The sequence below is a fragment of the Pezoporus occidentalis genome, unplaced genomic scaffold (genome assembly GCF_034315485.1).
Source record: "Pezoporus occidentalis ecotype Australia unplaced genomic scaffold, CSIRO_AGI_Poc_V1 ctg8, whole genome shotgun sequence".
NCBI lineage: Eukaryota > Metazoa > Chordata > Aves > Psittaciformes > Psittacidae > Pezoporus > Pezoporus occidentalis.
Window position 1 is genome coordinate 11,764,129 of NW_026916158.1, and position 16,048 is coordinate 11,780,176.

The window sequence follows — 16,048 nt, forward strand, 5'->3', positions numbered from 1 at the left end:
TGCCTGCCTTAAAGAAGTGTTGCAGAAAACATTCAATATACTTGGCTGTACTTTACTTGCGGGCAAGCTATTTTCCACCTCAGCAGAGTGGTACTCCTCACTGACAACCATTAGTTATTTGCAAATTTAGACAGACCTTATAAACACCAAGCTCCTGAGTGAATAAATAATGTTTCAGAGCAATAATTTGGAATAAGTCAAACTAGGAATGGTGAGAAGGCCAGGAGTATCATCCCTTTGGGACTTCCTACCACTTCTAATTAATATCTGGTACTTAAAGCATCACAGCCCATGGTTAAATCAAAGTCAGAAGAAATAAAGGATTGTTAAATCCTTCCAGAGACTTGTGTCCCTCTCCATCCACAGCGCTCCTTAGCACCCCTGCCAAATAGACTGACTCTCTGACCTCAGTTAGAAATGTATGATTTTTGGGGGGGGACAGCCCAGGGGACCCAGCAGCCAGGCTGCCCTCGTAGCTTGCAGCTGCTCCAGGGCTCACATTGTCCCTTGTTCTCCCACTGCCTTCCCTTTCCCATCCAGCCACCCTCTCCTGCACCTTCCCAGGCTCTCCTGGCCCTCTGGCGAGCCAGTTCAGTGAGCCTCCCAAAAACTGTGCTTTGGCTTTGGCTGGCTGAGGGAGCCCAGTTGGGAGCCAACAAACACCAAAGCTGGTGCAAGAAAAGCAGAACATAGCCAGGGGTTAGATATGGGGAGCAAGGAGCAGTTGCAGTCCTGGCATGGCTAAACACTCTTAAATTATTCTATCTTAATGACTTAGTGAGACAGCTGCAGAAGGAGGCTTCAGATAACCACATCTTAACCACAGCACCAGTGAGCACAGACAAGCTGTTGTCCCTTTTTGCCTGACAAATATAGAAGATTTGAAGGGCAAAAAAGGACAACAGCTTGTCTGTGCTTCTTGGTCTTCTATCACTGGGGCCATCTAGCTATTGATGATCAGTTCTTAAGATTATTATGTTGAATTCCAGAGCTGCTGTTGCAATGATGGGGAAAGAACAAATTCAGCTGTGAAAAACAGTCCTTGCAAGTCAGATTTAAGGAGGCTACATTCAGCCTGGAGAAGAGAAGGCTCAAGGGGAGACCTTATAATTGCTTCTAGTACCTAAAAGGGACCTAGAAGTAACCTGGAGAGGAACTTTTTACACAGGCATCTAGTGATAGGACAAGGGGGGAAGGCTTTAAACTGAAAGAGGGGAGATTTAGCTTAGACATTACGAAAAACTTCTTTACTATGAGGGTGGTGAGGCCCTGGCACAGATTGCCCAGAGAAGCTGTGGCTGCCCCATCCCTGGCAGCGTTCAAGGCCAGGTTGGATGGAGCTTTGAGCAACCTGGTCTAGTGGAAGGTGTCCCTGCCCATGGCAGGGGGCTTGGCACTGAATGAGCTTTAAGGTCCCTTCCAACCCAAACCACTCTGTGATTCTATGATTTGGCAAAGTTTACTAATCCAGGAAATAAGAGCTTCAGGAATAAAACCTAAGGGGAAAAATCACTTCAACCAGGACATCTTTCAATTCCTTCAACAGAGCATACATATTTCAAGGCACAGGAAGCAATAATCCAAGCAAGGAACAAAAGAAGTTCATTTTTAACCATAGCATTTTACTAACTGGAGCATCTGCAACTGAAAGGTTCCCTCACTTTTTAAAAACCATGTTACTGATGCAATAGGGTGTAGTGTAAACTTCTGACAAATTCCCCCAATTCATTGGCTTCCATGTAAGATGTTGATCTTGCTGCTACTTTGCTCTTTAAAAGCTCTGCTGCTCTCCTAATTATTAATTGCATGAAACATGTATTCTCCCATCTTGCAAAAAGCATCACGAGACATACTCTCTGGTTGTGAAATCCACAGAAAATCATATTTGGTAGAGTTTAGTTAAAATAATCCAGTAATTTGTAGGCAGCTGATTTGGAAGGATTTTGTCACAGGTAAACAGGCTTTGAAAAAAACAAAAATTGCTTTTATCTCTTCTTGCTTTCTGTTTTAGCTGTATTTCAAGTAGATTAGCATAATCTTTCCCCCACCAAACTCCACAACCCCGTCTATTCCATCATTGTTCTAATTTTACAGGAAGAAAATGACTGAAAGCAATTAATTAAAAATCTCTTCAGAGATGCATATGTGGATGCACTTATTCACTAAGAACTCACAAAATAACTGTGCATTTTAAAGCAATTTATCTGGTGCATTAAGCGTGAACAGGATGCCTTTGTTACGTACGCCCACCTTTAGCTGGTTCCCTACACGAGTATGCTTGTTGTGTAGAGATATCTACAGTAATTCAGCTCAGTCAGAGAGGATCCCCTTTATAAACTAGGTTTGAGTTTCTAGGCGGGTTTCATTTTTACTTTTTCCTGTGTGCTGAAGTTGACTAGTTTCAAGTGAGGAGTCTTTCCCTGCTGGGACCTGGATTGTCAAAAGCCATCACAGAACTTGCAAAATTCTGTCATTACACCAGAAGCCCTAGCTCTGCTCCAGAATCATTCAGAGAAAATTGCCAATATTTGACAACAGAAGTTTTCTCAACAAAGACATTCTGACAAACTGAAACACCATTCCCTGAACACATGGACACCCACATGGGGGACAGTACTAACACAAACAGTAAACTACTGGCAGGAGTGAATTTATCATCAGCAAGAAGACACAAGTGTCTTCACACTATAACGTTGGACTAGGCTATTCATAATTCTTAAGGTCTACCAAAAAGGTAAATTCCCATGTTGTAAGGTTTATTTGATTTCCTATGAACCAAATAAAAACTATAAATTTCCTTGAATTCACGGTGAGGAAGAAGGAAGCCAGGACTCTTGATCTCAAAGCTGTGCTCTTCCTTAATAAAATCCCAGCACATCTGTGCTGTGAATGTAAATAAGTGCTGGCACCCAGGGTGAGGTGCAGAGGTTCTCTTAGCAGAGCAGGAAGAAGTTTTCTCTGCAGAGATCTTCCTACTCTGTGGTGAGAGTTCATCTCTAGTGTCAATGCAGCAGCCCTGCTAATCTGCAAGCACACTTCCCAGGCAATTTAAATATACCTAGGGAGGTTCCTAGAAGATTTCACATACTTCACTTCTCTTTTGAGCAGGAAATCTTGGACAAAAGATTTTTTTTGTCCCTCTTTGTTTCTAAGTTCACTTATACCTTTTTCAGCCTCCATTAAAACATGCTGCTGTCTACTCTTTTCCCTCTTTGTCTACTCCTTCTACTCTCTGTTCTCTTGTTTTTAGTTAAAACCCCTCACATACCACAGCCTGCTGGTGACTAGCCAGGTATCCAGATGGTACTTATGTACCACATTGGTAGGTGCCTTAGAAATAGCAGGCAGAGAAGGAAAAAATATCACTGGGAGGCTTCAGATACTCTTTCTGATAAATGGCAATTGTAGACCTAATTAGCTGGTTCCCTCTTTTGGAGAAGCTGGGTAAGTAACAACGGTTGCAGTCCCAAGGAGAAAACAGGCAAGGACACATCTCTCGCTGTCAGGTTTTAGCTTTCCACTCAGAACAGTGTCAGGCAGATGGCTTGTCAATCTATTCTTCTTTGAAAGGCACCAGATTTTGTCTGGGTTTGAAGATTTTTCTCAGTGCCCATCATCATACTGCCTTAGCACCACTATGCTGTGTCAACTACTTTTGCACAGACAACTGGTTTATAGAATAAAGAACAAACAACACTCACCTTAATTATGTGAGTATCCCTCCAGCAATAATCAGCTAATTGCCTCAGTAAGGCCAGAAGGATTTGGCTTTAAATCAACTACCAAAATTATTTAAGCATAAGTGCATGAATTCCTTTACAACTCCAAGGCCCACTCATTAAACATTATTTACATCTCAGAAATGCTGTTGCTTTTCTCTCTTACATTTGACAAGGGGAAAAGTAGAAAGGATAAGGTGTCAGGAGCACCTGTGTGAGTAGGGGGCTGAACCTACCCCAAATTCAATGGTAGGGAAAATGTGTCTCCTTTCCCTTTGCTGAAACACCTCAGGAAGTCTGCCCATGGGAACTCCAAGCTGCATCATGCCTGGGGGTCCCACCAGCCTGTGCATGTCCTTCTGGGGATGGCACAGAACTGCAGAGGAATCTGCCAAGAAAGGGACCATTGCCCAAACCTGCTGCATCTGCATGTTTGACTTATACCGTAAAGCATGAGATAACATCCTTTATTTAGCTTGCTCAGTAAAACTGATACATGCTCTATTTACCTACAGAAATTTCTAGGACTTTTTTTTCACTCATATTAAGTAATCAATGTGTTTAATGTGGCAAATGCTTTAGCATGATACGGAAGTACCAGCAGCTTCATTTTAACAATTGGTTCTAGAGGGGGCAGGGGGCAAAAATCCTCAGAGTTAGCTGGTGTGCTGCACTGGATGCTGCCCATACAAAGGTACTTGGATAAGGCACTGATACGAAAGGCTTGAAATCCCACCTCCACCAAGGGATATGTGGCACAGAACCGCTGTCAAGGCCAAGACCTTCAATCAATCTTTCAGACAGCTGCATCTTTTTAAATAGTGTTTTGCAGTGTTTCAACCGTTTCTAAACGCGCAGGTCTTGGGAAGAACCCCAGTCTAGATCTGTCCCATAAATAGAGGCAAGCTATTTCTGCTTGCCATGTATCTCAGTGCAGGAGAGACTTCCTGTGACCCACAGCAGGAGCAACAGGTGACATGAAGGTGCACTTTGAGCCTCTAGGGTCTTCAATTAAAAACCCAACATGCTTATGGAGTTGAGCGACTTAAGGGCTAGGGAGGAGTTAAGGTGGTCAAGGAACAGTGTTTGGTACCTACAGTCTGCCTTGGTTCTGCTGAAGTGTTTAAGCCTGTTACTGGAGCTAAAGCTTTTTCATAAGCAGTCCCAGTTCATCGCCTCCCATCTTACAAAAAATCTCTACATGTCTCTAATGCTTTTCACTGTCAATCTCAGCACTCTTTTTATATCCATTAAAGACTTTATGAAATAGGATGACCAGAAATGAAAAAAGATTCTGAGGATAGAGCATGCAATTGATTTATGTTAATGGCATTGTAATAATATTTTCAGTGTTTGATTTATTTTTTATTCTGTACACAGCTGAAATGCTGATTACCTCTCTATTCCTCTCTCATTTATAAAACAGCCACTTACATTGGGCTCCACAAATTTATTCTCGGGTCTGTCTCCAAAGCAGTTAAAATATAATTAATTTAAAATCCACTAACACACAAGAAGTTGAGGTGGTTCTTTCCAGTCAATCTTACTAGAATTCATCAGTGAGCTTCACTAGCTGTCATGCTTCTCATATATTTGTCTTTGTAAAGTTCCTCTGATTTCACTGGCTTTGATGCATTAAACAACTGCTAATACTAAAACAAACTCCCACCCTGTAATTTCTATTGAAAGACACTGCAAGCCTTAGCACACCCCATTTGTACACAAATAAATATCACAGTCACCTGCAACACCGTCCTTAATGACTTTTGCATTTATTTGTACTGATAACTTTTATCCCTTGTACACATCAGAGACATAAAAAAGCTAAGTGTGCCAAGATGTGTTAGTTTATAAAGGCAATCAGAGAATAAATATTACTGCTTAATTTTGCCTTCATAATATATTCTGACTTGAAAACTATATTAGGTGTCAAATCACCTTACCCTAAAGGGATTAGAATATGAAAAGTGATGAAGGGAAAAAAAATGGCTATTTTTATGGAGGAGTTCGATAATAGAAGAGATTATAGAGCATGGTGCTGATCACAAAAAACATTTATAGTCCTGTTTGTCAACTAAAGATGAACAAACTGTTTTGAACTAAGAACAGCCTGATTATTGTCTCTAAGTTGATACAAAATCAAATACAGGTATCTCATCAGAGGTATGACAAAGCAACTTACTCTTCTGTTCATTACAAGGTGGCTGTGCACTGCCTTATTTTGGCTGGAGGGAGACAGAAATACAATATCACAAATTTTGGGATCTGCTGAAAGCTGGAAACACCAACAATAACAACACTTTGTCTTCAAAGACTTGCTAAAATTAAGGGCTAGATTTTCAAAGCAGCTTGGCATCAAGAGCACCTTTAGTCTTCTCTGGAAAATGGAGAACAGAGAACATGAAATAAAATGTCTTTCATTTTCAGCCAACCCCTATAAACAGCTAGCCGTCATCACACCTTTCCTACAGGTTAGAAAACAGGCATGATGCAGACAAGTGATTTTATGCGAAGGAATCTGAAGGTTGCAAATGGTCACATAAACCTGTTTTGTAGCAGTGTAACCTAGTATCAAAAGTCTCTATCTTTTGTAATTAAAGCCTGGCATTTCAAGCAGACGCACAAGAGCAAGTCCCCAGCATGAGATCCAAACGTGTATCTGTATATCTGGCTCATGAGACAGCGCAGCTAGTATACAACAATATTCATAGACCTTCATGCATGATACATAACACAAAGTAGTTACTGAATTAGTAAGCATAATTTTATCTAATTGGCATATTTTTATTATTTATGTGTGTTATGGTAGCCAATTAAACCTCCAGTTGTGCCAGGTTGAAGACAAGCATATAGCCATAAAGATCAATTAAATGCATTTAGACATTGCGCATGAGTGCAACACTTGCAAAAGGCATTGGACAACCCCACGGAGACTGCCCAAGCTATGAGAGGAGAAGCAGCGCCCGAGTTCTCCCATCCCTGTGAATGCACCAGTGGACTTTGGAGGGGTACTGAGGAGAGCCCTGCACAAAGGGCAACCTGCCAGGAAAATGAGCTTGACAGGGCTGAAGCCCATAAGCATCACACCTTATCAGGACATCTGGCCAGTGCCCAGTCAGGACTGAGCTCCTTGCTGCAGCCAGAGCCTTCCCACAGGCACTTCTCGCTCCGCTTACTGTCCCTCCTGAGCAAGACTGCAAATCAACTGCAGTCTGACAGGTCTGAGTGTATCTTTCACAGAAGAAATTGAATCCCAAACATATATACATTTGCTATGTTAGTTTTGTACCTAGATACGTACGTATTTTTGCAATGTCTCAGAGGGACAGGGCAACAATTAGCTGGACATGTTTGAGATACCATTGCACTATCCTGCTGGCCATTCCGTTTTCCTTATATGCAGAGATACCTACTCTACCAAACCAGTAATGTGCAGCAAGAGAAAACATTCCAGCTCCAGGTAACATTGTGTATACTGTTACAAAAGCAGTAATCTTTGGCCACCTTTGCTCTTGCAGGCTGTTGGCCATCCTGCAGAGTCAAGTGCATTGATCCAACACTGGGTATAGCCCAGGAGCGGTGCTGAGAAATGAGCAGGCATTATGCCTTGTACAGGGAAGCCTGCACAGACCTGGGCAACTAAACACACACACACACACACATTCCCTCTGGCTGCTTCACATTCCTGGAGGGGTTATTCATATTTCTAAACTATGTGGTGTAAGCAGCAAAGAGGGATGAAAGACTGGGACAGCAGCAGCTGCAAATGAATTGCCCTATCACAGGTACTGAATGATAACTTTGCAGCTGTCTGAGGCAGACTGAGCAATCACTAGTATCCTGGGGTGAAGAGATGTAGAGCAGTAGTGGCCTGGCCAGGAAAGTAAAAGCTGGAAGAGTAATTGGTGACCATACTCTTTTCTAGCTCTTTCTCTCTGACTGTATTTTTTCAGGGGAGTGGATATGGTGGGGGTAGGGATGTATATTTATAGCATCACAGGAACCAGACCATCAGCTCTTCTTTCAAAGAACTTGTTGCCTGCCATTAAATAGTGCTAGTATCATAAATCCAGAAGAACATTTTCATTCATAAGATTTCTTAGTATATACAGACACAAATCTTCCCTTTCTGAAGCAGTATCTGCATTTCAGATTCTCAGGCATACATTTCCTGGGATAGTGGGACTTTTTTCTGTTCCTTCTTATGTGTTATCTTATATTTCTGGCTTTCATATGCACATGACTAGGAAACATTCACTTATCCAGATTTCCTTTTGCTCTCTAACTCATCTTTTTCATCTATAACTTATTTTATTTCCAGATATGAAAAAGCAGATACAAATTATATCTGACAGCATCTCCCCAGCTCCTGAGATTTCAGATGTGTCTTGCTCTGTGGTACCTCTTTTGCCAAATCTGTGTGAATAGAACAGAACATATGTCACAAAAGCAGCATTTTATCATAAATTAACCCTGATTTCTTCATTCAAATTCTAGTGATATCATCCAATTACTTCACTTTCGGCTAATTTCTGATTGTCTTTACTATCCATCCTCACAATTGAAGAATCAAAAAAACAGGCTATTATGTGCAAAAAGTAGTTTTTAACATAAGACGGCAAAACATAAAAACAAATGCTGAAACCAATAAATTTCAGCAAATGCAAAGCTACAGCTGTCATCCGTATCATCAAGAGTAGCAACAGCATTACAGCTAAAAATGAAAATTCTCAAATTCAATCAATCTTCCAAAATTGTACAGTACTTACTGTACCAACCCATAGCAAGAGCTGATCCCTCTTGGGGTCAGTGTTTCAGCTGAAAAGGTGTGGGAAGAAGGATGACATTTTCTTATTTGAAAAGAGATGAGCAGAGGCACAGAAGAATGACCTGTATTGTCCAAAACCACACAGGCAGCCTAAAACTAAGTTAAGTCAGTCTCGCAAATCCCCGCACAATGACTAAACCCCAAGTAATGTTTCCTACTCCTACATTCATAGAATTGCACCCATTTTTGCCTTATCCCCTCAGGGCAGTGCACCTGTGGGGGCTGCCTCCTCAGAAAGACAAATGCTCTGTCTAGACACAGTCCTGTCTTCAAAGCCAGCCAGCAACATTCTTCCTGAGAAAATACAAGAAATTCCTTAATTGGTAAATGCAGGATAATCTGTGCCAATGAAGGTCTTATACTGACAGAGATTAACTTTAAGCCTTGAAACATGATTCTTTTTATGGCTGCTCCAAAATTTAATTTATTTGTGCTAAATATTATTAAACGAAGCATTCACATTACCCATCGACACATCCACTCCATCTCAGGAATCACACTCCCTCACCCAACTATTCCGTTACCTATTTAATTAGCATATTTTTTTGTGATGGACATTTGAGGATTATGAGAGCCACAGGCTTTTCAGTTGATGAGTACTACCAGGTTAACGAAGGAGGAGAATAGAGAGGAGCACAGCATATTTTTAACTCAGTCCCAGTATTCACAAGTGAGATTTTAGATCAAGGTAAATAATGCTGAAATGCTGCCAGACTTCTTTCTCTGGATTTCTGAATGGTTTCCCTTCGCTGTTGCCATGCCAAGTTTCAAATTTGCTTTGTGCCAAACTTCACACAAACAAATTTGCAGAGAATTCCTTTCAAAGTCTGACTTACAGTAATATGTCTGAGCATTAGTGCTATGTCTGCTCTTTCTGTGATCGCTTAAATGAGGAACAATAAAGCCAGATTTATTTTTATCTCATCACAGCTAAGCCCTAGATTTTGCGTTAACAGATACCAAATGCACCTAAAACTCTTAAACATCTTTTTTTCAAGCACACAAAGCAAACGTAGGAGGGAAGGGAAACTTCATTGTCTCTTTACAGGAGCACTTTAAACTCCCTGTTCAAGGTTTGTTTTCCTATTACAGCTCCCAGAAACTCACATAATGCTCCAGCTGAGATCAGCAGAATCAGGCTGCTGAAGGAAATCTGTGACAAGAAACCCATGTGGAAAACCCATTATTTTTATATGTATATTTCCAAAGTTATTATCAAATATAAATAAATTATAATATCATATTGGAACTAAAGCATTTCTTTTCCCTTGAGTATCCAAAGATATTAAGATGCCCAAAGCACTTCTAGTACTGAGAACTGGAAGAAGACATGTGCAAAGGGCCACAAGCAGCAGGAGCAGCTCCTTGGCTTCAGATCAGGTCATCCTGCTTCCCACCAGGGCCATCACCTCCTGGGGAGAGGTGAAGACTGGTCAGAAAGCTGCAGCTAATTAGAGGTAATTAACATGGTTAGAAATCCATCCCGGGCAGCTATTAGAGAGACACTCAAGGAAAAGGCAGGAGAAGATGAATCCAGACTGTTTTTCACTTTGGGTGGCTACTTGGCAAAAAATGTCAGTGGGAGAGTCGCCTCCCCTTCCTCTCTCATGTGCTGAGGAAAAATATCGGTGCAAGTTATCCGCCATCTGCACTCACCACCTACCTGTCTCTATCACTCCCTCTCCAGCTACCTTCAAATATCACAGATCATCCTTTGCCCTCTCTGCTCCCTCCCCATGGTCTCATTAGAAGGAGTCTTCCTTCACCTGAAGCCCACACTGCTACGGCACTCACTAGACAAGAGAGAAGGGTGAATATGCTTTGGTTTAGGTACCTCATTAGAGACATACCTTGAAGGGACCAGATGTAAATTGAAAATGGCCTTTGACACTGTCTGCTTCTGATGAACTAATGAAAAGGGTTATAAGGCACGGCCCAAGCCAGGATTGTTGTGTTTCAGGGCCATCCTGTCCAATGGAAAGCAAGCACTGCTCCTGACCAGGTTTCACAGGCTTCAGAAAGTGCAGTGCTTCCCAAGCCTCCTCTTTCCCACTCCCCACCATAAAACAAAGCTCTGTGTCATTTACCCAAATGGCAGCTGCAGCTCATTTGGAGGCAGCCCAATTTTTCAGATTGGCACTTGCATTCATGGACATTTAGCCTTTTTATAAACACATAATGAGTCTGGTTCAACTGGGGATAAGCCAGGGCTGCTTCTTGTAGCAAAGCTCCCATTGCAATGAATTCATGCATGGCCTGAAAGCATGCAGCCTGGGCAGAGGGGATCCAAAAACAGTAACACAGTTTTTACTACCCAACAAGATACACAGAACTCCCAGAAAGTTGCTTTTTTTTGTTGTTTGAAACAAAAAAGACAGTACAGTCCTTTTAATCCCAGGCAGCAACCTGACCCTGCCCCTTCAAGCCCCTGCTATGCAGCCCTTTAAAAACAACAAACCATCCAAGCAAATACTCAGAAAAGCCCCAGGCAGCCTTTTCCAGCTTTTCCTTCACTGTTGGGCATCCAGGCAGGACAATCCTGTTGCCAGCTATGGCTGGCTGAACTTTCCCCTACCACAGAGCCAGGATCCACATCATTGAGCTGGCCCATTTGTGATGTAGCCCAGGTGAGAAGCAATAAGTGTACTATACTAATCACTTCCACACTAACTAGCTCTATGTGATTTTGCCATAGGAACTCCTCTGCAGTCCAGCAGATAATGACTTTTGGGTAATGCAAGCCATACACCTACTGCCGGGCACTCACTGGTCAACATTCTGACAGAACCAGCGCAGTCTTCTGCCAGCTGTTACTTTGCCTCACTCAGCTGTAATTCACTTTTGCATGCATTTTCCTGCACTGTCCTGTCATAAGGAGACACAGGTAAAGAGCATTATCACCTAGGTAAAATTATCCTTCTCTGCTTCAGTCCCATTTTCCCTCATTACATCTTTCCCTTGACCACAGTGAACAGCTGATCTTTTGCAGCACATGCTCTGTAAAGTTGTGTAGACATTTACAGTGCCACTCAAGTTAAGGCTTTTAATCTTTCAGAACAATTTGCCTCACCAGCTGTTAGCTATCAGAGTCTGCTCCAGCTGACTAAGACCCTCTGGTATCTGTGTCTAAAACGTATAGTGCACTTAAAACCTGTTCAGTTCTCATTAATTCTCTCTAGGTAGCAGTGGAATATGCAAATATTTGCAGCCCCGCACCCAAAACCGTGCTGTAGAGGGCTTTATCTGAAGTTGCAGGGAGGGTGTAAAACCACAAGAGCACAAGAAGCCCACAGGGGAAGCAAGCCTAAGAATAAACCAAAAAAAAGAAAAACAACCAACCCAACCAACCCCAACCTCCCCATGCCTCATCCCCACATAAAAGGGAAAAAAAAAAAAAAAAAAAAGAAAAGAGAAAAAGAGAAAACCAAACCAACAAAACCCACAACCATCTTCTGGGCAGTGTTATGGCAGCACACTGCCGCATGCTGATGCAGATGTTAGGTCTGGGCAGTTAAATCCTTTCTCCCTCCTTTGGGCAGGCAACCTTTCATGGTCAGACACAAACATGGGATTTTAGGCTGTCCACCTAATAATAGTTACGAATACAGAATAACCAGAAAATGGAGGGTTGAGAGCATGAAAACATCACTTCAGAATTCAGTGGGGGAAAAAGTATAAAACACTCATTTTCAAGTACATGACCAGTCTCAATACAAAGTACATTTAAAGCAAAATTTTCTGGACTAGGGCAGAGAAAAGTCAGTTAATCCTTTTACTTGGAGCACATAGTTATTTCCTAGGATGTATTTTTCCTTGTTCCGTGCAAGTCCTTGTATCATGGGGGTCTTAATCTTCAGCACAATTAAGGATCTTTGGATTTTCATTTTCACAGTTACTTTGATCTCATCTTGCTGGGGGAAAAGCAGTTGCTAGCCTCACTTGTCCACAGTATTAGTTTTTCCGTTGTCTTTACAGAAGCTATCAATCTACTGACTGGCTTTTATCACGATTTAAAAACCTCATCCCAGTAAGGTTGTTATCTTTCAGCCATATTTCACAGATATCATGAAACTGGTTTATACTGACATCTTACTTAGCATCCGGCTAACAAGACAATTGCAGGGAGATATTGCCAGAGATATAAGGCCATTATAAAATAAAGAAAGAGCTTTAAAGCTTAACAGGTTGTTTTCTGTAGAAGGGATCATAATGAAGCTCCTGTGCACAAAACAGCCATTTGCTATACAAAGGCTGAAGTGGAAAAAGTGCCCCTTAATGTATAAAATAAATCCTAGAGAGTGGCTGAACAACAGCTCAATTCTAAGCTGAAGTTTTTCATGGCTTCTTGAATTATCTAATTTGCCAGAAGTGAGTGACTGCTTCTGGGAGTGTAAGGGTGCTAATATTGCATTCTGGAGTGATTAAGGTTTATCATTTAAATCTTTATAAGAGTGTTTTTAAAATGCATATTACTTTACTTTCTTGATAAACTATGATGGCTCCTTAGGAGACATTAATACAAATTAGGGCGCACACCATACACAGTAGAAAGCCTCATGAAAAGTAGTTCTTCCACATGCAGGGTAATCAGCTTTTAAATTATATTAACTACTGCAGCTGTGATGTTTTCCCCCAAGTCTCAGGGATCAGATCACTTTTATAAAAATATTTTCTTACTGAATTTTGTTTCCTCAGATAAAAGCTCAGTTTTAAGTTGTGCAAGCAGGAGGTGAAAAGCTGGAGACTGGCAAACTGCAGGCAGGGGAAGACAAAAGCCTTTCATTTGTACCAGTTAAAAATCCCCAGATACTTTTCAGAAATAATTTCTATAATCTAAAAAATATGTTGCTATGCACATGCAGAGCAAAGTTTCTTGCTTGTTGCTCTTACCTCCAGGTCCTTATTTTCAGTGTCTTTTTTAACATACTTCAGCTACCTTTACCCTGCACAGCAAGCTCACTGGGGCAAATTTGTTTTCTATAAGCACAGTGGGCTTAGCTCTTTATTTCCTGTGCCACAGAACTACTGCAAACATCATCACCACCTGGACAACCCTACCCTGGTGCATATTAAATAAACTAAAAGAAAGAAAAGTTATATTGACTTCAATTAGAGTCAGGTCAAATCACAGCATTTCACCTTGGGCTGCATCGAGCTCATTCAAGGCAAAATCAGGTCTTGAGCCAGGCACACTCTGTCAGACAAAATCAGGGGACCTGGAAATAAGGTGGTTGCTGGGACAATGATGTAAACATTAGCTCAGGTATAATTACAGATGTGTTCTTCTAAAGAAGATCTTTGGCTAAAAATAGTGGCTGTGGAAAACCTGAGTGAAAGCTCCAGGATCTGTCTCATACTGGATAAAGCAACCTTGTAATCACTGCAAGTGACACATGATCTTCTCAGACCAGTTATTACAGGTCAAGGGAGGATGGCTTCATATGCATATTGTAACAGATAGAAAGACTGAATAAAAACCACCTTCTTACAGGGAAAAGACCTGATGATGGATTCTGTTTTGCTTTTCTAATGGAAGGATCCCAAACCTCTCCATGCTGTGTCCTTGCAGCAAAATTCCCCACGCTCCAGTGCTCCCACGTCAATCACAGAAAGGCAATCTCCTCTTGTGGCTGGATACAGGGTAATGTCACTTTGCAGACCTTTCCAGGTGCTTGTAAAATATGGCTGGGATCAAAATGGCCATGAGGAGTGGACAGGAGGAGAACACGGAGGGCAGCTGTGTGCACTTAGAGAGTAGACGAGCTGTAAGCTGCTGTAGCATTCATCTATCCTATATGGTCAGCTAAATTAATTTGGGGGTTCTATAAAACCAGGGGGAAAATTCTTTCTCTCCGGCAGATGATACTTTCCGATCACCAGTTACGATTTTTTCTAGCTTTTATAGTGTCATAACTTGCTACCAATTATGCATTTGAAAACCACATGCTGGAAAAAAGCTGCTAGCTTTCTATACCACATTTTTGCTCACTAGAAGATTGCAACAGGCAGCAATGCACAACACCAAGGAGGGCTTGTTTATGTGTTAAACCTGCAGGTATCCATCTACAAAGTTCTTTATTCACCAGTGATATATCCTTCTGCTGCTACTTGTGCTATTGAGCACATCCTACACACACACATCTTCTTGACAGACTAAGACAGGTAGGATTTGGAGAGAAATGCTCTTGTACAAAATAACCTCAAGCCAACTCCCTGCATCATATCCAGTTTCCATCATTTTTGAGCCCCATCTCCATCATTATCACATTCTGCCTGAAAGCTTTGTGGTTTCAGACTTTGGCAAGACTTGTTGAAAGCAACAAAATTGAAATGTGTTAAAGCCTTTTTCAATGGCTCCTTTGTCTCACATGATCCATGATGAAATTTCTGAAGGAGTGTTTTCCTTCCCTGCAGCTCTTCCCTCTCATTTTTTTCCTATAATGAACCTACTTGCCTTAAGTACAAACTTTTACCTTTTTACACCCTTTGCACGGAAGAAGTTTAGTTTTACTATGGCAACCATGCGTCAAAGGTAGGATCCTTTCAGACTTCTGTTTCTCTCTCTCTCCTTTGAGCAAAGACTGAAATATATGTGGCACAGAGGCTTGTAAAATCCAGTTTCTACAGATGTCGGTCTGAACTGTTTCTTTATTTATGAGGAGCATCGGACAGAGCAGGCAGATGCTGTGGCAGATTAGCTGTGCTTGTCTCACAGGTGCAGGGCAGACGGCTTTGGATGTGCTCCAGGCACCCGGGCACCAAATAGAAAGGCTGTCAGAATAATGTTGCACTTTTATTATATGAAAAGCAGTGTGAAGCACCAGGTTCCTCACTGCTTCTTGCGCGGAGAGGAGCAGCACTATGAAAGATTATAGTACAACTGGGAGGTATAGAGAAGGTGATAATTTATATGATAATATCTGATAACGGTGTATAGTGTATTCATTTGCATAAATACTGAGACACTCTCAGAGTTTATCACTTTCTGCACAGTTTTAGTCTCTACACAATTACACAGGAAGGCCTTCAGTTGCCAGGGCATGTTGTTGTGGTTTTTTTTCTTGTTAAGCTCAGCAAGCATTTGAGCAGTATTCCATTAACCCAGGTCTAGGAGGTGGTTTTGGCATAGGATGTTCCTGTTGCTGCCATATCCAGTGCCTCCAGTCATTGGCTTCGTGCCTGGTTTGACGCGAAGCATCAGCAGGGTTGTGCGAGACAGACAGTTGTAGGCAAACAGATTGGGGTGCTATAAAATTAACACCCAAGTGTCAGGAAGAGCGCGAAAGCTAAAAATACTCACTGTGCGCCTACAGCCAAATTTGGAACTTGCATTAAAGAGGCTTTTTCTGTCTTTCCTCACCCTAGCTCCAGGGCATCTTCTTCCAGAGCTTTATTTCCAGAAGCGCACTCAGCCACTGCCCTGACTGCTTCAGGGTGGCCATTGGTGCCCCTTTTCACAGCCCTCTCAGAGGTGGCAGCTGAGCAGCACAGCTCCAAAGCT

The 16,048-nt window shown here is 41.8% G+C and overlaps 1 protein-coding gene and 1 long non-coding RNA gene across 6 annotated transcripts in view; one reads left to right on the forward strand and one right to left on the reverse strand.

The window, feature by feature from the left end:
- LOC134155587 (calcium-activated potassium channel subunit beta-2) overlaps positions 1-16,048 on the forward strand; it is a 148,091-nt gene that overhangs the window by 53,306 nt on the left and 78,737 nt on the right. The window lies entirely within an intron of this gene.
- The window catches only part of LOC134155588 (uncharacterized), a 47,878-nt gene continuing 38,159 nt past the window's right edge, over positions 6,330-16,048 (reverse strand). The window contains exons 2-4 of the long non-coding RNA XR_009961628.1: positions 8,712-8,841; positions 8,489-8,637; positions 6,330-8,135 (exon numbers count right to left, since the gene is read on the reverse strand). This is a non-coding gene — a long non-coding RNA (uncharacterized LOC134155588). The remainder of the gene's footprint in view (positions 8,136-8,488; positions 8,638-8,711; positions 8,842-16,048) is intronic.